Raw genomic sequence first — 25,266 nt, forward strand, 5'->3', positions numbered from 1 at the left:
ATACACATATTATATTATTTGCTAAGAAGGTCTCTTTGTGTTGGTTTAGGGCGTGCCCATACTTTAGTGTCTTAGATTTGAAGGAATCACATCAGCATACACCAGCTCTCTCTTCATGTGAACCGCATCAACTGTTGTGTATGTGTGTTCGGCAAAGCAATATAAAACCCGCCTCATGCCCAGAATTGGCAGAAGTTGCACTTATGTTATGAGTATGAAGTCGTGGAGATCAGACCTCATAACAATTCTGTATCGTGTTGTTCTTGAAACTTTAGCACTCGCTGTACAGATATAGTTTAACAAGTAAAGCAGATAGTAGACCAATAACATATTATTCTCATGTAAACCACGATGAACTACTAGGTGGAAAGCTAAAGCAACAACTAAGTGTCGTGTGCAGAAGTTGCAAAAAAGGAAAAATGGCGTTTAAACCGGTAATGAGCCCATGCTAACTTAACACGGTGTAAAGATATCCAGGACCTAGATGACACCTCCTCATGATCCGGAAACGAACTGAATAAGATAATAGAAGTGCCATCTCATGAGAGCAGATTGCAAGTTTATATGTGGACGGTCCGCAAGGTAAAGCATTAAAAACTAGGAAAATTTAATGCTAAAGAAAAATAAAACAGCCAAGTACTTTATCGAGTCTTAAGCCAATAGGCAAGGTAAATAATAAAAACTTGACAAATAAGTCAATGAATTGTCAATGAAATGCTAGTACTCAGCATATCAAACATGAAAAAGGTCTATGACATAACTGTGTATGCAAAATAAGCTGCAACAGCCTCCAATAGGAAGTCACCGTCTTCATCCGAAAACAGTTCAGCCATCCAATTTAAAAGCGGAAAAGAACATACGTGCTCTCCCAGCACCGGATCCTCTATCACCATCAGAGGACAGCTCGGTGGGTTTTCAAGAAAGCTCTGTTCCAAGAAAGACTGTGCTGCCGCCAGTAAATTCCAGGGACCAAGTAGTCCATGCATCAATGCCACAGCCATAATCCTTTCGCCAGGACAAACCAACTCGTGAGTAATGATAGGAGTCATCAGCTGATTAAAGTCGACGTCAGGAGAAACCGGTCCGCAGAGACACAAATCAATGGCCCAATCGAAATCACAGGTCAGGCAGTGAAATACAGGCTGGACACAGGTGAAGTAGGAGAATCGAAAAGATAATCCATATGCCGTGCTTAATATCGCCAACGGCATTGTGCCATAATATTCTAGCATGCGATTGCGGAACAGTGTCAGCAGCTGCAGGGTGGGAGGTTGCATAGGAGGGACATCCATATTTAAAAATGTAAAAAAGCTCAAGAGCGTCCGCTGGTAATGCAAGTAAAAATGCCAATCCACGAACCAGAGTGCAGAAAATAGAATGAAAGGAAGCAGGGATGACTCCAAAGATTTTCTCAAATGAAGTCACGAGACCACTGGTAACAACTTTAAAAAAGTGCGCCAGGGACTTTGTGGAGGATGCGTTAAAGATAGTCGGAAACATGTTGCTGAAATTGAAAGGCAAATCTTAATTGAAAAGGGTGTGCACCTCTGTACGGGTGTTCGCTATGTGAAGTACGAAAGTTTCACGGGCCGAACTCAAGGCCACCTCTCTCTGAGACAAAAGAGCTCTTATTCTTGCCATGCCGTTGAAACGTGTCCCAAGGTTGGTATTTGTGGCCAGATTGAAAACTCCCTATGTTCATGTGTGGGAGGAAATAGAACATTTCTGCAGCAAATAACCCGTTCACTTACTGTTACGATAAAAGGAATACTTTTAATTAACTCAGAACAATCTTCATTATTGAGCATCAAATAACTACCATTTTCCAACAACTTGAACGTGGGGATGATAGCAGGAACTGGCGTGCCTTGCAACACGCAAGCCATATTTGGTCGGTGTTTGTTGCATGAACCGTGTAACTGTATGTGCCTACACATTAGTGAATGATCTGGCGTCTCAGTGCATTCCTCTCCATTCAGATAAACTTCTTGATCATCTTTGAAACATCTGTATGTGTATGGAAGCGACCAGACCTCATGAAGAAAAGCACTACCTAAAGGTTCATAACGACCTATTGGTATATATTTCATACAATTTGAAAACTTATATAAAGCAAAAGGCAGCGTTATTAAACCGTGGATAAGGCATGTTGCCAAAAAACCCGCAATCCTCTGCTGATGATGTCACTGAGCATGTCATGAATGATGTAATATGTGACATCATCAGCAGTGGATTACGGGTAATGGTATCTCTAGTTTACTCCCTTATAGCTGTCTTTCTTTTAACATAAGTGTCTGTTTCCTTCCCTTATACTTACTGTTTTTGGTTCGCTTCCGGTTCGCGTACCGGCGAGCGAACTGGGAAGCGAACTAAGAGAAATAGAGGTTGGCACAGTTCCAAATATTGTACCAATTTTTTAATAACGGGGAGGTAGTTCTGAAAAGAACTTTTTTTTTATTTTTCTGAACATTTTTTTACTGTTTTTGAATTTTTCGGAACAGTTTTATATTTTTTTGGGTTTTTCTTGGAGGGGGCAATGAAAACGATTCATTGTAAAGGGCTCAACAGGAGCAACAAAACAAAAAAAAGAAGTATTTATTATTTTGGGCGTTTCGGACAAACTTGCATATGATAGTCAATAGCTCTGTTGATCAGAGTGATGCTTTTTTCTCCGTAGGAAATGAATCCATCGCAAAATGCGCAGATGTGTTTTACATCACCAAATCTCATTTGTATATTTGGCACCATCTCCCTGCCCTCTGGTCCCGTTACTTCCGGTACAACAGATCTTCTGGCCATAATAGGGAGATTATCTAGGTCGTTCCGAAACTGTGCAGCACTGTAGTTGTTAGGATGCCACCTAGTCATATGGCGATGCATTGTGTAGTTTCCGAAACTGTATTTTTTGTCGGTCCCTCTGGACAGTCTATCTTGACATATAAGGCAAGTTACGTATCTTGCATTTACTTTTTTCTGACCTTTGGGAATTTTAAAAAATTGCCAAATGAAGTTTTCTTTCCGGTGAGACGTCCTGGGCTGCTCAGGCAAAAACTGCCTCTCTCCGTGCTCGTCCTCCTGTTCCTCTTCTTCTTCTTCTTGTTGAATTATAACTTGAGCAGGTGGTCCACTCTTCCTTGGATGTGGTGGAGGTGGTGGGGAAGCACCAGCTGAAGCTACTAAAGAAGCCATTGCTCAGTGATCACAAAGGGTCTTTCTCTCACAATGATGAAAGTCAGAGTGAGGAAAGAAGGAGGGATTTTCATCATTTGGGAAAAACAAGAGTTCTCAACCAATCAAAAGTGTTCATTTTAGATTATATGACCTAGTCTTACATCATTAGGAAACCAAAAGTGAAATGAACCAATGAAAAGTGTTATTACCAAGTCACATGACTTGCTGTGTTTACGTTAAGCGCTTTGCAGGGCCTCCCGGTTTGCTTCCAGAAACCTGCGCTTTGCGACTCGCTTCGCGTACCAGTTCGCTAACGTAGTACGTCATATGACGTATCACGCGACAACGTGAAACGTCATGCGGACGGGAGGCGTCACGATGTTGTTTTGTAACGCGGCACTTGCGGTAAAGAAACGTTTACCGGCTCGCGGTCTATTTCGCGGCATCAAGGTCAGCTAATGGGAAGCTTCCCGATTTGCGAAGCGGGAACGAAGAAAAAAAAATATTTAAAAAAAAAATTATTCATAAACATATAAAATATATTTTTGGATTTAAAGAAGAATACATTTTACAGCTACAGATATTAGCTGTTAAAAAACCAATGAAATTCACAGAAAAAACCATAGGTTATGGACCATATATAGTTAGGAATTAGCATTTACAAAACCTTGAAAATTCACTGAAAAAACCATAGGTTATAGACCATATATAGTTAGGAATTAGCATTTACAAAACCTTGAAAATTCACTGAAAAAACCATAGGTTATAGACCATATATAGTTAGGAATTAGCATTTAAAAAACCTTATTTTACTCACACAAAACCATTGAAATTCCATATATAGTTAGTTGCACTAACTATATATCGCGCACCCGCAATCCACTGCTGATCATGTCACATATTACATCATTCATGACATGGTCAGTGACATCACTGATGACATCACTGATGACATCTCAAATGACATCACTGATGACATCACTGATGACATCTCATTTGACATCATTCTTGTGCTAATACGATAAACCTCTTCAGACTCTAATATAACCTTAGATACACTCAGTGTATACAGACACTCACACACTGCCACTCATCCATGGAGTTACTCACACACCCAGTCAGTCATGCAAAGAAACAATCTCACCTCCATTTCTTCAACTATACAGTTAAACACACCTTACTTATTGAAACATATACTAACACATATTTACTCTCTTATACAATCCCTGATACAAGTTCACAATGATCGATACAACCACTCACTCATTCAGTGGCTCTCATGCACAGTTATTTATATATGCCAACTCTCACATGTACTGTGTTTTACATATGTACTTACTATGACATGTAGCATTGAGATATCCATTCACTCATCAATACACTCATGCACACAGTCAACTGCCCATGTAGCTGTTTCCACATGCACTCTTGAACTCATACACCTAGTGAATAAACTGCTCACACATCTATGCATAGAGTCACACACCTTCCAGCCACCCCCACACAAACTCAATCTCCCATAGAAATACTTGGGCAACCAATTAATAACACATATAGCCTCTCGTATAGCTAATGATCAACACATGCAGCAGTTTACAGAACAACAGACATAATGATGCACAAATTAAGACAGTTTAGTCACTAACCCATGCATTCAGTGAGACACATTTAATCACTCACTCATACAGTCAGTCATGCACCTACTAAATCCTTCATCCAGACACTTATACATCCACTCAAGACATATTTTAACTTTACAGAAAAATACAGTCACTGGATGTTGTCATCAGTGATGTCATTTGAGATGTCATCAGTGATGTCATCAGTGATGTCACTGACCATGTCATGAATGATGTAATATGTGACATGATCAGCAGTGGATTGCGGGTGCGCGATATATAGTTAGTGCAACTAACTATATATGGAATTTCAATGGTTTTGTGTGAGTAAAATAAGGTTTTTTAAATGCTAATTCCTAACTATATATGGTCTATAACCTATGGTTTTTTCAGTGAATTTTCAAGGTTTTGTAAATGCTAATTCCTAACTATATATGGTCTATAACCTATGGTTTTTTCAGTGAATATATATATACATATATATATATATATATGTAGTTGAGTAAAAAACGCATCAAATACGAATATCTTTTAAATACTAAAGACATACAATATAGGAAATATTTAAAAAAATAATAATAATTAAAGAAATAATTTAAAAAATATATACTTTTGAATGACCCTAACTCCAAACATTAAACATTAACAGATAAGAAAAAAAAACAATTCAAATAAACTACTCGAACTAAAATCCTAAAAAACAAAAACATTGGGAGAAACTCACACATTGCTGGGAGGAGGTCAGATTCATTATTCTACTGCTGTTCTAACAAATGTTGTGGAGAATGGGGCATGATATGGGGTCAATATACCATTTAAATACAGTCCAACAAACACTGTAGGAAGCTACATCGGGGTGGGGAAGATATTCAATTTCTTCAATTTCCAGTCTAAGAAGCATTGGGAAAAGTGAAAACATGGAGGGAGGGATCATATCTTGTATTCTAACTTCTGTCTAAGAAGCATTGGGAAAAGTGTACAGATTGGAGGGGGCAACATTTGCTATTCCAACTCCAGTCTAACAAACACTGGTGAAGATGCATATATTAGAGGGCTCAAATCACTACATCTAACCAATATAGGTACCTATTAAATGTTATTTGACAAATGTAATTAAAAACATGCTAAACATGCCAAGCAGTAAATCAAACGTCGGAAAATTGGAAAGAAATATGTATTTCAACACTTTTAAAAAGTAATTTAGTTAGTAAGACAATTCAAAATATTAAATAAAACATTTAAAAATAAATATTATCCCTCAAACTCAGACATGTATCACACAAATCACAAAAATATTTGTGATGTTATTGAAAAAAAAATTCAAAACCAGAAAACCGAATTTTGAAAATATTTAAATGTGTGTTTATTAATACATGAATAATTAAAAGACTATCCATCCCTTACCCCAATGCACCCCACACCGATTAAACAAATACTATACTTTCTTTAGAAAATATAAAAGCAAAAGTTATGCATTTTGTTATTAAACATATTAATAACAAATTAAAAATGTGCATTATTAATCAATTCACTTTTTTATAACAGTCATGGTTAATTTCATTTATTAGTAAATAAAAACCATAAACATAAAAACATACAATCAGACAAATCATAACCGTTCTTTTTATATCTATTTTTTTTTTATTTATTTTTTTTATTGAGCATGATCAGTAGTAATTAAGAATTTTCATTACAAAAGGGTACCAACGTAATATAGCAATAATACATCAAATAATTCAATAGAAAAATATATATATACCAATAGCAAGAGAAAAAAAAAAAGAAAAAAAAAAAAAAACATTAATAACCAATACATGTAGACACCATGAAGACACCAAGACATCATATCAATTCATCTCATCAGGAAGGAAGTCTTGCATTGGAGTACCAATCGGAAATTGGGGCCCAGATCTGGGTAACAAGAGCTCTAGATTTTCTACCTCTTGTACTATATATAGCTACCTCCTGCTTGTATGTGGCAAGAAATCGACTAAGCCACATCTGAAAAGTGGGTGCAGCAGGATCTTTCCATCGGGCAGCCAGTATAATACGAAGGACGACGGTGCCTAAAAAGACAATCCTACTTTCCTCCATACTATAGCCTAAGGATTCATCATGACCCAGAAGATATAGAGTAGCAGAAGATCTGAGGTTCCGACCAAAAACTTGAGTCCAGAACCCTCAATCATAGTTTGTAAGATATCGAGCTTGGGACAATCTGCAAACATGTGGATTAAAATAATGTTGCTGAGAGAGTTAGAGAATAGTCAATGTCGACATCTGGATTTTCGAGTTTTAGTGCCCAAGATCGCTCTACACGATCTAAATCATCAACAGAAGATTCAGAGAGTATGTCATATAGAGTTCCTATCCTGGTAGCCCGTCTCCCAATAATAGAAAAAAAATGAAAGCTCTCTAAATTAATATTGAGTTTAGAGTTACGAATACTGGTAAACACTTGAAAGTATTTTAAGTAGTCTGTGGATGGAATATCGAATCTCTGCTGTAACCCTTCAAAGGATGGGGAAACATCTTGTCCAAAAAAGTCACCTAGTGTATGAATGCCAAGGTTCTCCCATTTCCTAGAGATATTATCCTCTAAACAGGCAGGTAGGATCCCACTATGCCATAAAGAGGTGTATTTAGTGATTTTAGGAATACCTAGATGTTTAGAGGCAAGTTTCCATATTTTCCATGAATCGGTAATCACCTTAAATTTGATCTTTTTATAGTAGGATGCCTCAACCTGTCTCAAGAATAACCCTTGGCATCTACCACCTAGCCCAAGTTCAAAAATAGAAGGGATATGTGAATCTATATTAGACGGAGTGGAAGATTTAACATTGAAAAGCGGGCCCATTTGCTGAAGTAATGTTGACCAGAGATAAAATGTCAAATTCGGAATACCAAGGCCACCTCTATGTAGAGGAAGAGCCAGTAATGGTAACGCTCTCCTAATTTTCCCATAGTTCCATAAGAATTTGGATATAGTGGAATCTAGAATTTTAATAGTGCTACCGTCAGCCATCAGTAGAATGGCCCGAAACAGATAGAGTATTCTCGGAGATATGCTCATTTTAATATAATTCGCTCTCCACCTAGTATAGAGAGGTGTACATTGTCTACCCTTCTGAGGTCGGTCTTTACTAAATTGATCAAAGGATCATAATTAAGTCGATTGATATCCTTCACCTCAGGAGATATATTTACACCAAGGTAAATTGCATTTTTAACCTTATAGGGGCTATCATATGTGATGTTATTTGTACAGAGGACCATGGTTTTATCCCTATTTAGGGAATAGCCAGAGTAGGATCCAAAAACCTGGGTTAATTGCTCTATTTCTACTACTGCGTCAGCTGGATTGGTTGTAAGCACGGCGATATCGTCGGCGTATGCCAGAATTTTGGTTGAGTAGGGGCCCACCTTAACTGGTTGTATTTGAGGGGACATAAGAAGCTTTAAAATTAAAGGATTAATTACTAGGGAAAATAATATCGGGGAGCATGGACAACCCTGCCTAGTGCCTCTTTGTATCTCTACAAAATCTGATTCTGAGCCACCGATGGAAAGTTTAGCCCTTGGATTGATATACAAAGCTTTTATGGCTTTAATAAAGCCAGGTCCAAAATTGTTGTATTCCATAATGTCCCATAAGAACTGCCAAGATACACGGTCAAATGCCTTTTCGGCATCGAGTAGGATCATCGACATTTCCCCCCCCCCCCCGTGGCGCCCGAGATGTCAAATAGGGAGATGGCTCTACGGGTATGGTCAGTCGTGCCCCGCCCGGGAATAAAGCCATGCTGCCACGGGGATACAAGATGTTCGATGACCCTACTCAGCCGATTTGCAAGAATCTTAGCATATAGCTTTGAGTCAGAGTTTATGAGGGAATATCGCTATATTGGTGTTTTTCCAAGAGTCTGGTGATGTTGAATGGTATTGTACCCCCAAAAACAGCACTAATAAATAGGGTAGTATCTGTTTACCCAGCGCCTTATATAAGTCTAAAGGGATCTTGTCGGGACCAGCAGCCTTCCCGTTAGCGAGGTCCGACAGTGCTATCTCTAGCTCTGTAGTTCTAATTTCTTTTTCAAGATCTTCCTTAACTGCTTGATCAATTTTTTTAATTAGTTCTGGTTCAAGCAGCCACTCATTGAGAAAGGTTTTCGTATCTCTGGTAGGCTGATGGTCATCTTCTCTTTGATAAAGCTTTTTATAGTATTTTTGAAACACACCTACGATATCTTGGGTGGAAGAGTATTGTTGTCCCTCATATTCAATATACTTTATTTTGTTGTATGTTTGCTTTTGACGGGTTCTAAGGGCTAGTTGTCTCCCTACATTTTCTCCTGATTCATAGATTTTATTTTTGTTAGCTTGATATATTTCCGCCGCTTTTTGAGTTAACGAGCTATTAATCTCTGTCTTTAAAATCAATTACTTTTGCAGTGTATCAGAAGTTGGAATTCCTTGCTAAATCTGACTAGCATGTAGCATTTCAAGGTTAGTGAGTTCCAAATTAAGCTGGGTGTTGATACTATCCTGAGTCTTTTTACGTTTAGCTACAAACGATATCGTCTCCCCCCTCATCGCTGCCTTAAAACAGTCCCAGACAATGAACCTAGGTGCGCTATATTGATTGCAATCAAAAAAGGCTTGGGCCCATGATGTTATATGGTCTATATACTCCGGGTTGAAAAGGAGCTTGCGATCAAATGACCATTGGATATTAGGTCTTTTAAAACTATCCAAATCAAAGATGAGAGGGAGCGCGTTGTGGTCCGAAATGGTTTTAGGGGATTTAATAATGTCTATTAGGGCCAGTTTCTGCAGCGATGTCATGATGTAATCTAATCGGGCATACTTATTATGGGGATAAGAATAATAGGTAAAGCCGTTATCGTTCTGTCTCAGCACATCCCATACATCAAGTAAGTCATGACTGTCCATCAGATGGGATACTGCCCTATAAACCTTAGGTTTGCGGCCGTTATAATTCTGGGGCAATTTATTATTTATTAAATTCCCTAGGTTCAAATTAAAATCCCAACACAGGATAAGGGGGCCAGGCCAAGAGGCCAATTCCAATTCAAGATCACCAAACAATTGTGGATCGTCCAGATTGGAGCCATAGAGTGTACAGATGGTGATGCCTAGCTCCAGTTGGACCACAGCCCACCTGCTGCGTTTATCAACCAGTCGGCGTCTGGGCTCCCCCAAGCCAGGTTTAACCAAAATAGCTACCCCCCGTGTTTTAGATGTTTGAGATGTTGATGCAATCAGATTATACCCTGGAATCTTTAATAGATTTTTATCACTTTCAGCTATATGGGTCTCCTGAATACATAAGATATCGACAGGATCCTGATGTAGTGACTGAAAAAGTTGAGCCCTTTTTTTCCCATCGTTAAGGCCGGCAACATTCCAACAACGCAATTTTAATCTCCCCATTTAAAGTTATCCCCCAACATACCAGCACATTCTAAACAGTATAATATACACCAACATATTTCAGACTCGATATTAATATTCCAATCAAAATTCCAATTAATCAGCATAGATAGCGTGCAGTTCCTGATAAGTAAAAAGAATCGCAGGTTTTGAACATTTCTTATACTATTGATCAAGCTCATTTTATATGTTTTTTCCCCCCTCTCACCCTTCCCCTCCCCCTCCAAACCCCTACTTCCCACCCCCCCACCCTTCACAACCCGCACAGTGAGGCAATTAGACTCTATAAGAGTCTTTAGTGATGGAGAGACACTCCCAGACCAGGTCACCAGAAAAAAAACGAAAAAATGTATACTTTTCCCGAAAGAGAAAGAAAGAGATTTATTAAAGGGATAAAGAATATGAAAAGAACACGGAAGAAGAAAATAAAAAAAATAAAAAAATGAAAATGAAAATTACAAAGAAGAGAAGAGAAAAAATATAAGGACAATTGGCCCTATATGAATATAATAACTAAAAGCCTATTTATCCTAGCCATTTGTCCTAGCATATCTAGGTAAATGTCTAGATACCCTCTACTCTCTCCACTGCCCCATTTTCCGACCTCCTCAATTTCCCAGCCAAGAGCCAGCAAAAGGTCTTTTATAAACCTGACTTATCATCATTAAGTCATTAAGTCATACTGTCTAAAAATTCCTTGGCTTTTATCTCAGAGGTGAAAAATTTGGTCTGATCATTGTACAGTACTTTCAGTTTAGCTGGGTTATTAAGGTATACTTGTGCTTTCTTCTCCATAAAAGGTTTGATAAGCTGTCGAAGGCGCCACCTCCTTTCCACCGTAGTGTGGCAAAAATCCGGTCTAACAAAATAGGAGATGGAGTCTCTAGTACGTCGAGCTTCTGGCCTGACTTTATCTGAAATGGCTTGTCGGAGAAGAAAGTTGCCAAAAAATACCAGGACTGCTCGTGGATAGCTTCCTTGTTTCTGGGTTGTTTTTAAAGCAAATGGTGTTCTATGTGCACGTTGCACTTCTAACTCCCAATTCCATGAGGAGAGCTCAGGGAGTGTATCTTTAAAGAGCTGGATGATAAAAGTTCGCATATCTGTACCTTCAATGTTTTCAGGTATTCCAAGGACGCGTAAGTTATTACGTCGAAGACGATTCTCCATGTCCTCGAGCTTCCACCTAACATCACTTAATTCTGCTTCATGTGATTCAACCTGTTCTCGAGTGGCTGTAGCCTCGGCCTCATTGATGACTATGCGATCTTCCATTTCTGTCATTCGAGTGCTAAAACTGCCAACAGATTTTGACAACTTACGTACTACGCCCTGTACCTTATGAAGAGCTAGTTGCGCCTTGCGTCCATCCCTTGATGTTTCCTCACGATGTGAGGCGATAGCCTGGAGGACTGTATCCATCACCGTGGAAAGTGTAGCGTCTTGCTGATGTATAGAACTCCGTTGTGTAGAGTGTGAGCTAGAGGCATGTTCTTGAGAGCCAAGTGCCATAGAGGGGGAATAGTCCCATGCTAACCCCTGGGCTCTTTTCTTCCGCAAGGCAGTTCTCTTATTCTCCCTGGATTCACCAGTTCTCGCCTCATGATCACTTTCCGTCCCAGACTCGATATTAGTCTCGATGTCGAGCTCAGAGTCATCTGACCATCTTGCATCTTCGTTTCCTTCGGAGACTGAATAAAAATCACAGGGATCCCTATCAGTGTCAGTAGGGTCAGGGGTTATCTCATCTCTGCCAGCTTTCCCACTGCCATCTGGATCCCCCAGCAAATTCTCCAAATTCTTTGAGATGTCTCTAGCCTCTAATGCCCGCATATCACTTGTTGGAGCGCTAAATGTAGCCTGAGTCTGCCCAACCTGCGACGTTTGACCACCCTGCACAACCACATTTTCAGGGATATTAAGGACTCTCGGGCCAGCATCAAGTATTGTTACTGGTAGGGCTACCGGGGCTATCAAAGTTATAGGTGTAGGACTCTCCATACCTTGCGCACCAGCGTTAGAGTCTGCTATTCCTGCCATCATAGATTCCTGGAACCTCACAGAAGTATTCTCTGCAACCGCTAAAGTGAGTGTGAGATTGTCAACATTTCCCTCTTTTCCAGCCTTTCCATTCCTAATTTGACCACTTGATGTCACTGTCGAACCAGGGAGAACCTTCTGGGTACTCGGAGCTGTTGGTTGAGCTGCTGGTTGAAGCGGAGTAACTGCCGCACCTGAGCTGAAAGAACCGGGGCAGAAGTCTTCCGGAGCAGCTCAATTACAGAGGGGCCAGATACAGGCGTTACAGGCGGCTGTTTAGATCCTCTTACCGGCCTGCCAACAGTGATATCGGAGTCAGCAAAATCACCGCTTCCCTCAAGTCGCAGAGCGCCACCTCGTTTTGACATCAGCTCTCTATCACGGAGAGCCTGCTTTGCTGCTCTGGTCTTGACTGCAGCGGCAGCTACCATCGCCGCGTTCTTCGGTGCCATATCGCTAGGATTACTCTGTGAAGGCGGAGTCACGTTAGAAAGAAGAGTTGTTTGGGCCGACCCTGGAGGGCTAACTTGTTTCTTTTGTGCGACTACCACTCCGGTCTGTATGCGAGCAATCAGCCTCAGCACGAAGACTCCGATCAGCGAGGTGCAAAATGAAAAGCGCAGCTGCAGGGCAGTCGGGTCCGGTGCATCCATCAGAAACCAGTTCTCTGCTCGACTCACGGCCATCTCATCGTTGTCGTCGAGAAAAAGAAGCAACAAAAAAGAAAAAAAAGAGGGGTAAGTCCTTTTGCATTCGTTAGTTACTCAGAAAAAAGCACCTCCATTCTCATCGTGTACCAGGTACTGGCCTGGGAGATGTCTCACAGCGGTCTAACACACCGCCGCCATCTTGCCTCCGCAGCCCAGCTCCCCAAATCATAACCGTTCATTGGCAAATATGAAAGCAGAAACTAAAGAGCATCGATCCGATCATGGCAACAAATGATAAGCAACTGGCATGGGTCCCATTGCATCTTTTCTCCTAAAAAAAAGGGAACACCCAGCGTTCACAATGATGATTCCTTTCGTCTAATGTGAAAGCAGATATCCACAAGGTGCCACCCACCACAAAAATGGCAACATCACCTATAATATTGCCACACGTCTGCTATGTATTAAAGAGAGGGGTATTAATAGAGCAATATTGATACTCTCAAAAATGCAAGCTGCTACAAGTCCTCCAGTCTAGATAACAGACCCATATACACTTAGATACCATACTCAAAGCGTGAAACAATTAAAACTGGCATAATCAGGCTGGATCACAAACTAAAGTGAATCAAAACAGGTCATAGCAATGGGGAAAAGAGAGGTATAAATCCCATACAGCTGATCACAGAAAGGGAGGAGCATAAAACCATAATAATACCTCTCCCCTAGCATAGTAGTAAATACTGGATACCTAAAATATAACCACAAATGTGTTGTGCTGTAAAGTGCATGAAAAAAGTGCAACAAGCAACCAATTCCACACCTAGACCCCAGGGGACCCATATCTTCTTATACATCATGAACTGAAAATAAGACAAGAATATACTGATGACAGTTGTCAAAGTCCTTCAGCCTATGAGGTCTAAAAGTCATCTGTTTTTTGTGCTCCCTGGAACTCTTTTGGCCTCATCAGACGAGATAAAGGCCGCATAATTTCTACCATTCTAATGCCTAATGCGCCCTCTGGCACCCCCTCTTGCAGGGGCCTCCGTACACATCTGCACCATTCTGTTTGCACCATTCCTGTCTTGACAGTTCAAAGGCCCTGTTTGGGGAGGTGCTTTGCCCTTATCAGGCTTTTAAAAATATCAAGAAACTGCACCAGTCGGATATTCAACATAATATTCCTAGGGTTTAGGCACCACTGACCTACACATTCTTATTCCTAAGGAAATACATTTGTGATGTAACAGGACCCTCAGATTCACAAGTAAGTGTGGGCAGAGGGCAAGTAGCAATGTTTCCTTTGCCAGATGGCATAGATGGCACCTCTTTTTTTCTAATTGGCCCTCTGCCTGCCACTTACGTATGTAATCCAGGGTGGGAAACAGCCCTAATCTGATTGCCATGCATTTTCTATTGATGTGAACAGAATAATCTGTGAAGTTATGACTGTCTGCTTATGACGGAAACTTGATCTACACACTATAGCGACAACCGTCCACGGTGCAATGCCTGCTCATTGCACTACATCGACGACCATCTGCAATGCTTCTCTGCTTTCCTTGCTTCCTCCAACACAATGGGACTCTTTGCGCTGGACTGAGAAGGTAAAGTTTCAGCAAGACTAACCTGGTGCCTGTATCTGACCCACGCTCAATCACAAGCCTGAACCTGTGACTTTCTCTTGGTCTTGAAGACCAGATAGCCACGAGGGGCTCTTTTGGGTTTTTGGTGAAGTTACACTTAAATCTTTTAAATTGCATATCTCTGGTTCTTCTGATTGGAATTTTGTTGTTTTGGCCTTGATTTATTTATTACATTTTGCTTTATTGTTCTAAATTAGATATGGCTCTGAAACCTTTAATTGCCCTGTCAATCTCTGAAGCAGATAATTCCTCTAAAGAATTGCTTGAGGTGGTTAACGCCTTTCTTTCCCCATCGGTGAACAACAATTCACTCACTCCTTCAATGGAACATTTTGCAGAATCTGATTTTTTTTCACAATAAAATCCAGTCAATTTACAACACTTTTACTCATCCCTCTGTAACTGCCTCAGGTCCTGTCGCTCCCCCATCTGCTCCACTCCTGTCCTGTTCATCTCCCATTCCCCTTGAAACATCAGCAACTGATCTTGCCAACTGTAGATCTGGATCCCCTCTGGATCCATGCCCCCAACTATTCTTAAACCGGCTATACCTGTAATGAATCCCTGGCAACGGTCCCCTTGGGATGGAAGCAGATTATGCTACTCCCCTTACTTAAGAATCCTTCTGCCGACCCTAAGATCGTGAGCAATTTCAGGCCTATTTCATTGCTGCCTACTATGGCAAAGATGGTGGAAAAAAATGTCAACAAACACACAGCTCACTGGAGGAAAACCATTTACTACAAGATTTGCAATCTGGTTTTCGATGCGATTACAGTACTGAGACAGCTCTTCATGAGGTCTATGAGTATATTAAAATGATTTTGAACCGAAATTCCGCAGTTATGTGCCTTATCTTGGTTCAAGTCCTTTACCTGTAATTGCACCCAGTTGGTCTTCCTCCCTCCTTTTAACTCTGCAGCTAAGCCTTTATATTGTAGCGTTCCACAAGGTTTGGCATTCAGCCCTAACCTTTTAAATATATATATATATGTATATATATATATATATAGCAGATATGCCTGTTTCACCAATCCGAGGTGAAGGAACATCAGGTAAGGACCTCTGGTCGTGACTTATTTTTCAAAATCAAAACAGATCAAATGAGGCAGCAAACCAGTTATCCAGTGAGATGTATTTATTTCACAAAGATGAAATAAAAGGACATGGTGTCGTCCATGACGCGTTTCACTCCTAAAAGGAGCTTGTTCACATGACGCGCCCCATAAATCAACCACATTTTATAATCAGTGCACAGGTGTGCACAGTGCACAGGTGATATCAATTCAAACATACAAAAAAAAGTGCAGTAAAGAAAATAGAAAAAAGACTATAAATAAAGCCATATATATATACATCGAAAAAGAAAACCTTATTGATTTCAACATGTTCAAGTTAATACAAAAAAACCTCCAAATTAATGAGAGATTAAATTTGCTCGTTTCAAGAAAAACAATGTTCATAATTCATTATGACCTATGCAAACGCTTTTCGACTGCCACGCAGTCTTGCTCACTGGACAAAAGGAAAAAGCGCGCGCCCATTTTTGAATGAAGAAACTGCACATAATGAACTACATGTCAAATGACATGAAAGACAGACTCGTAGTTTTTGCACGTAGTCGCACCAATACATTGAAAATACTTTTTTCCTGGCCAAACAACATGACAAGTGTGCTTGTAATAAATACGTTTCAGTGGTTCTGGCAAAAAAACATTTAAAAATTATTTGGCAATTACGAGCATTCCGTAAATTACCTATGCTCTACTCCGCATTTCACTAAAATTTGTCAACAAACTTTATCAACAAACTTATCGACAATGCTCGGATGCACAGTCCAAGAATAGTGCCCAAGTGGGCTCTTACATATTGTACTGATTAATAATGGACTGCAAGATCAAAATCAAGCCCAAGTGAGCTCACGCATCCTCCAACTATGTCATCCTGCTCTGAACATGCCACAATTCATTAAATGCCAAATCACTAAATCAATACATTTATTTCGCCAAAATTCATTTTCAAATGTAGTTTCTATGGGAATATCATCAATGTCAAATCAGTGAGTTTAGTGCATGTCTGTCCAAAAACTTCCTGCTCGTGGTTAATTAGTACTCTTACTACAGGCGGCTACCCATTCACATGATTCATTTTTAAAGATGTGTATGTAAATCTTCCTCAATATGGAGGCCCCTAGGCTGTTTTGAATCTAGCTTGATAATGTATCGAGACTCTAACAGTCTCAATTTTTTAAGGCGGTTACCGCCTCTCAAGCTTGCTGGAATGGAGTCAATCACATAATATGTAAGACCATTAGTATCTCTATTATGTGCACTCTCGAAATGTCGCGCTACAGGTTAGGATCTGTCAGAGTTTTTAATGGCTCGCAAATGTTGCAAAATGCGTTTGTGTACTTCATTTATTGTGCTGCCTACGTATCGCAAGCCACAAGGGCATTGCAACACGTAGACAGCATAATCTGTCTTGCATGTGTATTTGCCTTTAATTTTTTCCTGCTGGAAAGGCCCAGTTTGTACTTACTACAGTTTACACCATGTGTGCATGCCTTGCACTTTAGGCATTTTACAAATCCATTTTTCTCTGCTAGCCAGTTTTTTTTCGGGCGTGGTTTTTTTTGTGTATTGCTCACTAGGGAATCTCTGAAAGATTTAGACTTCCTAAAAGTAATTTGCGGTCTCCTGTCGACCTCCTTCCCCATAATGGGATCATTCTTGATAATATGCCAAAGTTTGTTGAGTATTCTTCTCACCTCAACATGTTGTTTACAAAAGGTTGTTATAAACCTGCACTGACTCTGTTTTTGTTGGGCGGTCTTCTGGTTTGAGAATAGAATATCCTCCCTTTTCTTTTTGGACGCTTTACAGATTCCCTGATCGATCCAATTCTCAGGGTACCCTCTTTCTTTAAATCTTCTTTTCAGCACCCCTAGTTCTTTTACTGTCTCTTCTGGGGTACTACAGTTTCGCCTAAACCCTTAGGCTCTCTCCATAGGGAACACTACACTTCAAATTCGAGGGATGAAAGCTCTGCGCATGCAGCAATGTGTTACCACTTGTGGGTTTTCTGTAGAGACTAGTTTGCAGCCTTCCATTTTCTACATAAACTCTGAGGTCAAGGAAATTGACACTTTCACTGCTGATGGAACTGGTAAATGAGAGATTCAGATCATTAGATTGCAGGCTGTTGATAAATGCCTTGACTTCGCATTCTGTACCTTTCCATACCAAAAATAAGTCGTCTATGAAACGACTCCAGTGAACTATATGTTCCTCCCACTCTTTCTGGTACTGCATCCGGACAACCTGCTCCTCCCACCAGCCCATATGCAAATTAGCATAGCTGGGGGCGAAGCAGGTCCCCATAGCAGTACCACACACCTGGTGAAAAAGCTGCCCATAGAATAGAAAAAAATTGCTTGTCAGACATTTTTCCACCATACGTAAAATCATTTGAGTATGCGACCACAGAGTAATAGATCTTGTACCCAAAAAGTGTTTCACTGCACGTAGGCCATCAGAATGCCTTATACTGGTGTATAATGTGGCGACGTCTATTGTAACCATTAGATAGTCATCTTCCCAGGGTATATCGTAAATCCTCTTAAGGAAATCCCCGGTGTCAAGTATGAATGATGGAAGTGCCTTTGTAAGTGGATTGAGGAAAGAATCTACAAATTTTGAAGTGTTTTCCAAAGCACTACCAATAGCAGATATTATTGGGCGGCCAGGGGGATCAGCGATGTCCTTATGCACCTTAGGTATTAAATAAAATACTGCTGTGGTAGGTTGATCAATTTTAAAAAACATGAATTCATCATGGTTTATCAACGATGAATCATACCAACTTTGTAGTTCATTGTTAAATTGTTATCACACTCAGATAGCTTCTCCACGTCGATTGGCGCAGTGGCGGGACTACACCAAGGTGCAGCGTGGCTCTCTCCGCGGCTATATATATATATATATATATATATATATATATATATATATATATATATATATATGCATGTCACCCCTGGCCTATATTGGAATTAGAGTGGTCTCTTGCATGGATGATATACAGCTGTTCCTTCAACACTGATTTCTCTCAAAACATGTCTTACTCAGTTCTACAGTGGATGAATGTCAACTTCTTGAAAATAAATTCAGACAAGACCGAAGTTCTGTTCTTTGGTCCCAAAAACATATTCGATTTCAACCTCTGGTGGCCACCTGAGATGGGGAAAACGCCTTGTCCTGCCACGATGGCCAGCAACCTCGGCGTTACATTGGATGCAGAGCTTCCCATTGAACCTCAAACAAAATCTCTGTCTAGTTCCTGTTTTCTGACTCTTAGATCCTTGAAACAGATGATGCATTTTAGTCCCATGGATCAGCAGAAGACCATAGTGCATGCCATGATCCTTTCTAAATTGGACTATTCCAATAGTCTATATCTTGAACTCCCCTCCTATCTTATACACCGGCGACAGATTATTCAGAATGCTGCGGCCTGACTGATCCTGAAACTTCCTGCCTGGTGTTCTATTTCAGATCACCTGAGCCAGCTTCACTAGCTACTGATTGGCAAAAGGATTCAGTTCAAGGCTCTCACTCTTGCTTTCAAGATTTTTAACTCCAGGGGTCCTTCATACCTTAGGCGCCATTTTAAACTCTCTTTCCAGGCTCGATCCCTTCGCTCTAATAATCTTAAGCTGTTTCAAACAACTCAGACAGTTAAATCCAGAAGAGGAGACCACTCTTTTGCTTATCTGACAGTCAAACTTTGGAATGCCTTCATTGTGGCTTTGAGAAGCTGCCCATCAAAAACGGTTAACTGGAAGAGGATTAAAATGTTTCTCTTCAACTCAGTAAAAAAGTCCCTCCTGACCTAGTTTTGCCCTTGAACTTGATGGACATGCTCAACTCTAGCGCCTGGACACCTTTTTTGGTAGCTGTGCGCTTCATAAATATATTGTATTGTATTGTAACTTGGAGTGTGGTTTTTCTTGTGTTGTGTTTTCAATTTATTACTGTTTGAAGTGCTGCATAAATACTTTACACATTGCCTTTAGGTTAAGCCTGACTGCTCTGTGCTAAGCTACCACAGGGTTGAGAACAGGTTAATTGAGGGTGTGCTTGTGCCTCACCCTTACAAGGATTGTGGATGCTGCTTGGGAAGGGTTTCAATCCCCCCTCAACCAGTAATCCAATTTCTTACAGTATGTATCTGTTTTGTCTTTGTCTTTCTTGTCTTCTCAGTCCATCTTTTAAAGCTCCGTTTCCTTTTGTGTCCACAAGTACTTGTTTTAACTTGCTTTCCCATTATTTTCTTCTTTCTTTCTTTGTTCTTTCCTTTTACTCTTCTTATTTCCTGTTCTACTTTTATAGCTCAGTTCCCTATGTTTTTGTTCTCTGTTTACATTTATTTCTAAACATTTATATGTTTTTATTTCCCTTAATGAGGCTTTATGATTTCCCTCTTTTACTCAACCTAGTTTCTGGCTTGGGTTCTGATTTTCAGTTTGGCAGAGGGAGTTACCTCTAGCAGAAGATAGAGGACAATATATCCACCATCCATATGATCCACCAGCCACCATTTTCAGAGTTGTCCACCAGCCCAGTGGACAACTCCCTACATTGACATGAATGGTCATCATGATGGACGGAGTTCCCTGTCCTCCAAACTCTATATCAGGCCCTAATTCTTTAGCTCAAGTATTTTTCAAAATCTGTTTTATCTCCTGTTCCCTTTGTATCTGCTATTACTTCATCTTGTCATTCTTTTGCCACTCATCTTCACTATTCTTTTCTTGTTATGCCCCATTGTATCATCTTTGCTCTCCTTTAATTTTTCCCCAGCCGATTTCCATGTGCCTCTCGAGCAGCAGAATAATCTTCAAGGAGGAAGGTATATTGAGTTTGCAACGATCCTTATAAAGATATGGTTCTTAATCTTTTGACTTCTGTGGGCCCCATTTGAATCACTACTGGAAGCAGCGGACCTAGGATTTTAACCTCAAAACAATAGACAAAATACAGATGGAAGTATACATTGAATAAATACAAATAACCATTTTAATAGGAAGGTTCAAGCTTTTCAAAATCTTGTTTGATTTCAATCAATCAGTAGATTTCTAGAGCTCTACTTGTCACCCTTGAGGGCATCCAGGCTCTGGCAGAGTCCAATTGATTAGACAAATAGCCATATCGTCAAGGACTTTCAGAACTCTGGAAGGGATGGGGAGGTCAGTAGATGAAAGGGTAGCTCATTCCATGTCTACGCTGCTAGGTAGAAGAAGCAACCTCCGTATCTGCTATGTCGGATGTGGGGGTGAGGGTTAGAGAAAGGGAGGCAGAGCTGAGGTTTCTGGTGGGCGGATGGAAGTTCAGACAGTGGTTGAAGTAGGTAGGTCAGCAGTTGTTTGGGGCCTTGTCTGCATGGGTCAGGAGCTTGAACTGGCATATTTTCTGTACAGGGAGCTAGTGGAGTACCCTGAGGTAGGGGTGATGTGGGTTCATCTAGGGAGATCCAGAGCGAGATTGGCTGCGGTGTTCTGTATAGTCTGTAATCATTGGAGGTGATGAGCTGCAATCCCTGCTTAAAGATCGTTGCCATAGTCCAGTCGGCTGGAGATGAGGGCTTGGGGTATGGTGTGTCTTGAGCTTTGGGGTAGCCATTTGAATATCTTACAAAGCATTTGAAGGCTAAAGAAGCAGGACGATGAGATGGAGTTGACCTGAGTTTTCGTGGTTAGTTTGTTGTCCAGAATGATGCCTAGGTTCCTAGCATGGTCAGTGGGGGTAGGAGTAGGTCCAAATTCTGAGGGCCACCAGGATGCATCCCATGGGAAGCTTTAGTTTCCAGAAATCAGTACCTCTGTGTTGTCCGTGTTGAGCTGCAGGAGGTTGTCCTTTAACCAGTTGGGGACGTCTGCATGCATTTGTGAAAACTGGTCTTGGTGGTGTCTTCGGAGAGGGAGAGGATGTTGTCGACGTAGGATATGATGCTGAGTCCGTGGGTTTTGGCAAAGCTGGCCTGAGGTGTCATATAAGTGTTGAATAGGGTGTGGCTGAGCGAGTATGTTTGCAATACTCCACAGATTATTTTCGTGGGTTCGGAGGTGAGGCGGGAAAGGCATCTATCTGAGAGAGGCTCCTTGGAAGCTATGATGCTATGTTGTGCGGTCTTGTGATGAGTGTGTGGTGGGAGACCATATTAACAGCTACCGAGAGGTCTAGGATAATCAGAGCTGCAGTCTCTCTTCGATTGATTAGGACTCGGATGTCGTACTTAGCCGCAATAAGGACTGTCTTGGAGCTTTGACTGCTGTGGAACCCGGATTGGGAGGCATCAAGTATGAGGTCTCGTTTCAGATGTGAGGAGAGTTGCTGGTTGATGGCTTTTTCTAATACTTTGGCTGGGAGCTGGAGCAGAGATATCGGTCGGTAGTTGTTGAGGTTGCAGGATCTGACAATGGTTTCTTTAGTAAGGTGGGGACTTCTGCATGTTTCCAGTCTCCACGGAATGTGGCCATAGCAATTGAGGTGGTGAATAAGGTAGTGAGTATGCCGCTGATTCGTGCTTTGCCTACGTTGAACGTGTTGAGGGCATGGGTCAGTTGAGGTCCCTAAGTGGTCCAAGTTCATGATGAAGGAGATGTCTTGTGGGGCAAGCTGGCTCCATTCATTTAGTCGGATGTCTGTGGTGGTAGCACGGCCATTGTGCTGTTTGAAAAAGCCATTGGCCATGGCAGGGGTTTTGTCAGGAACCCCGGTCACGCATCCACAGAGTCCCCTGCATTGTTTGTCAACACCCATATGGTGTGAATATCAATCATATTGCAGTGTTCCTACAATAAGTACTTTGACCAATGGTTGTTTTTTCTTTAATGTATTTGCTTTTGCCAATGTTTATTCTTTTTGTATGGACCTTGCCAATGCTTGTTATATATCTGAGGATCCGGGGGCACAGGTGCAGCTGCTTGCAGTTGGTTAAACACCTGAGCTATAACGATCTGCGGACACCTGTTGCTTGGCTTTCTGTTTCCTGCCACAGGCTTTCCCTGGAGCTCCAAGTCATCAGAGCCTCAGCTGAAGAGAAGGATTTCACCTTGTGACCTCTGCCAGAAGAAATTCTCCCTGGCTTTGAGCCAGCTCAGGACTGAGATAAGAACATTTCTGGACTCATTTTAAAAGTGCTTCAAAGCTAAGTGTTAAATTGAAGCTTTACATTTTTTGTTGTTATTGTAAATGATCAAGAGCTAAGTGTTCAATTGAAGTTTTACATTTTTTGTTATTATTGTAAATGATCATTAGTGCTATTTAAGTGAAGAACTTGGCTTTTAACTTAATGGTATTGCTTTTGAATGCATTTTGGAAAACTGCTTGATATTGTTGCACGTGTGTTTGATGGTAAAATGGGCAACAATTCTTCTTAGTGTTTTTGAAGCTTTGTGCACATGTTTTCTGGTTGTGTTTAGACAACAACTCTCCTTGTATTTTGAAATTGACTGATTTTAGTTGGGCACTTCTTTGGCAGTAGTAAGGGAACATTTGATAACATTGTAAAGCGCCAAGGAGTATATGTAAAGTGCGCCTTTTCTGATATTGTTGTGCGCAATTGCGTTTTAGTGCGCCTTTTGTAAAGTTGCTGGATATTTTGGGCAGCATTTTAAGGCACAGTTGCTTAGTGTGTTTTAAAACAGGCTTGGATTGAACTCTGGAAATATATTTGGAAACGTCTTTGGAAAAGTCTTATGCACAATCAGGTGAGATCATAAGGTAAAGAACAAATATACTATGTGAATTCATAACATAGAATACACAGTCTAATACAAATTCCTGTTGTATATTTATAGAAACCTGTAAATACATTTCTTAAATGCTTATTGAGAGACAAACTGTTTGAAGCGCCATCACGCCTAAAAGGTAATCAGAAGTAGTAGAAGACATAATGTTGGTATTGCTAGTAGTCTAAATAGTTTTGAGGGCATTCTGTACTTATCTACCTCTGTATATTTTAGGAAAAGTTATGAGTGGTTCACTGTATCAAATTCCAGAACCTGACTGGCCCAGACGGCACACACCCTCTTCTTGGCAAAGCATGGAGAGTAGCAGTCTCTCTTTCTTGTCTTTCATCCCAAATCCCCTTCCCTCTTTGGGCACCTGCCAGGGCTTCTGTTTTTTGGTCAGCAGCACTGAGAGGTGTTCAGGGGAGTTGAGGAACTTCATCGTCCCTGCAGATAGACCTGGTTTTCAGGTGAGTGGCTGGACTCACATATAACATAAAGCCAAGCAACAAAAACTAAGTCTGGCTGGACGATGGACATCACCACAGAAGAAAACACCATGACAGTACAAGACTTGTCTAGAATAGTTTTGAGTTTACAGCAGGAAGTCACATCATTAAAACAAGAAAACCACACGCTACACTGCGAGTTGCAACAATATAAGCCACGAGAAAACCCTTGGGATAACACCCCGGTTGTCGCAGAATTCCTGTCAGGGGGTAATGTTGTTTGTTGCAGCTGACTGGGGTCAGTGGTCTGTCAGCGGGTGATGTTGAAGTAGATGGTGGAGTGGACTGTCCAGGTGAGTTCCGTGGTGTGGCTGTACCTGATGTGGTTGCTTGAGGTCAAGATGGGGTCTAGCGTGGACGAGCTGGGTGAGACCAATGTTGTTCATGCTGTCGATGTTGGTAGTGCTGATGTCATTGTGGTCGTCGAGATGGAAGTTGAGGTCGCAAGGAAAATGTGGTTGTTGGAGTCTATCGTGAGGAGGGTAATGAAGTCAGCGTTAAAGTTGCACAAGGCTGGACGTGGTCCCAAAGGACGGTAGGCAAGGGTGCCCCAGATGGTGGCTTTGCTATCTGTTTGGAGTCCGAAGTTGAGGTGTTCCATGGCTGGGGTGATGTTGTTATTTGTGGGGGTGCATTGGATAGATTCCTTGTGTATGATGGTGATCCCTCCACCAGTCTTTTTGATGCAGTCCCAATGGGTGATATTGTATCCTTTGGATATTGCGTTGGCGATGTTGGGTGTGGAAGTGGGGTTGAGCCAGGCCTAAGTGAGGAAGAGGAGGTCTGGTGTGAGGGTGGAGATGAGGTCCCAAATCTCGATGGTGTATTTGCACAGTGATTGTGTGTAGGGAAGGATGCATGCGGGTTGGTGAAGGACAACTATCCTGAAACACATGTCTAGAGAGACACAGCACAAGCTGCACCAACAAGGGTGAACAACTAAAGACTGTGACTGATGTAAGTGTTATCATGCACTGCATTTACCATGATGCATTGGGGCAGACTGAGTGCTGGGATGTGAGGCAGTGTGTTCCCACCCTCTTTTTGATTGAAAAGACACCCGTGAGATAATGAGCTGATGAGCACTGGCTGATGCAATAGTGCCCAGTGAGTGGTACAGAAGACCTAAGAAGACTTTGGGCAGCATTTCCAGAACCCCCAAGGGAATGTGTTGCTCTCTACTGAAGAAGCACAACTGTCCTGAAACACATGTTTAGAGATACGCAGCACTGGCTGCACCAAAAAGAGTGAAACACTAAAGACTGTCACAGCCGTGACCCATACTGGTAAGAGCGGTGGGGCAGTTGGGCTGGGTAATGGGGGTTTTCCACAGACGATGACCAGAGCAAATTAATTATTTATTCAATTCTCCAGTGTCATCGT

Source organism: Lissotriton helveticus, chromosome 6, assembly GCF_964261635.1.
Source record: "Lissotriton helveticus chromosome 6, aLisHel1.1, whole genome shotgun sequence".
Lineage (NCBI taxonomy): Eukaryota > Metazoa > Chordata > Amphibia > Caudata > Salamandridae > Lissotriton > Lissotriton helveticus.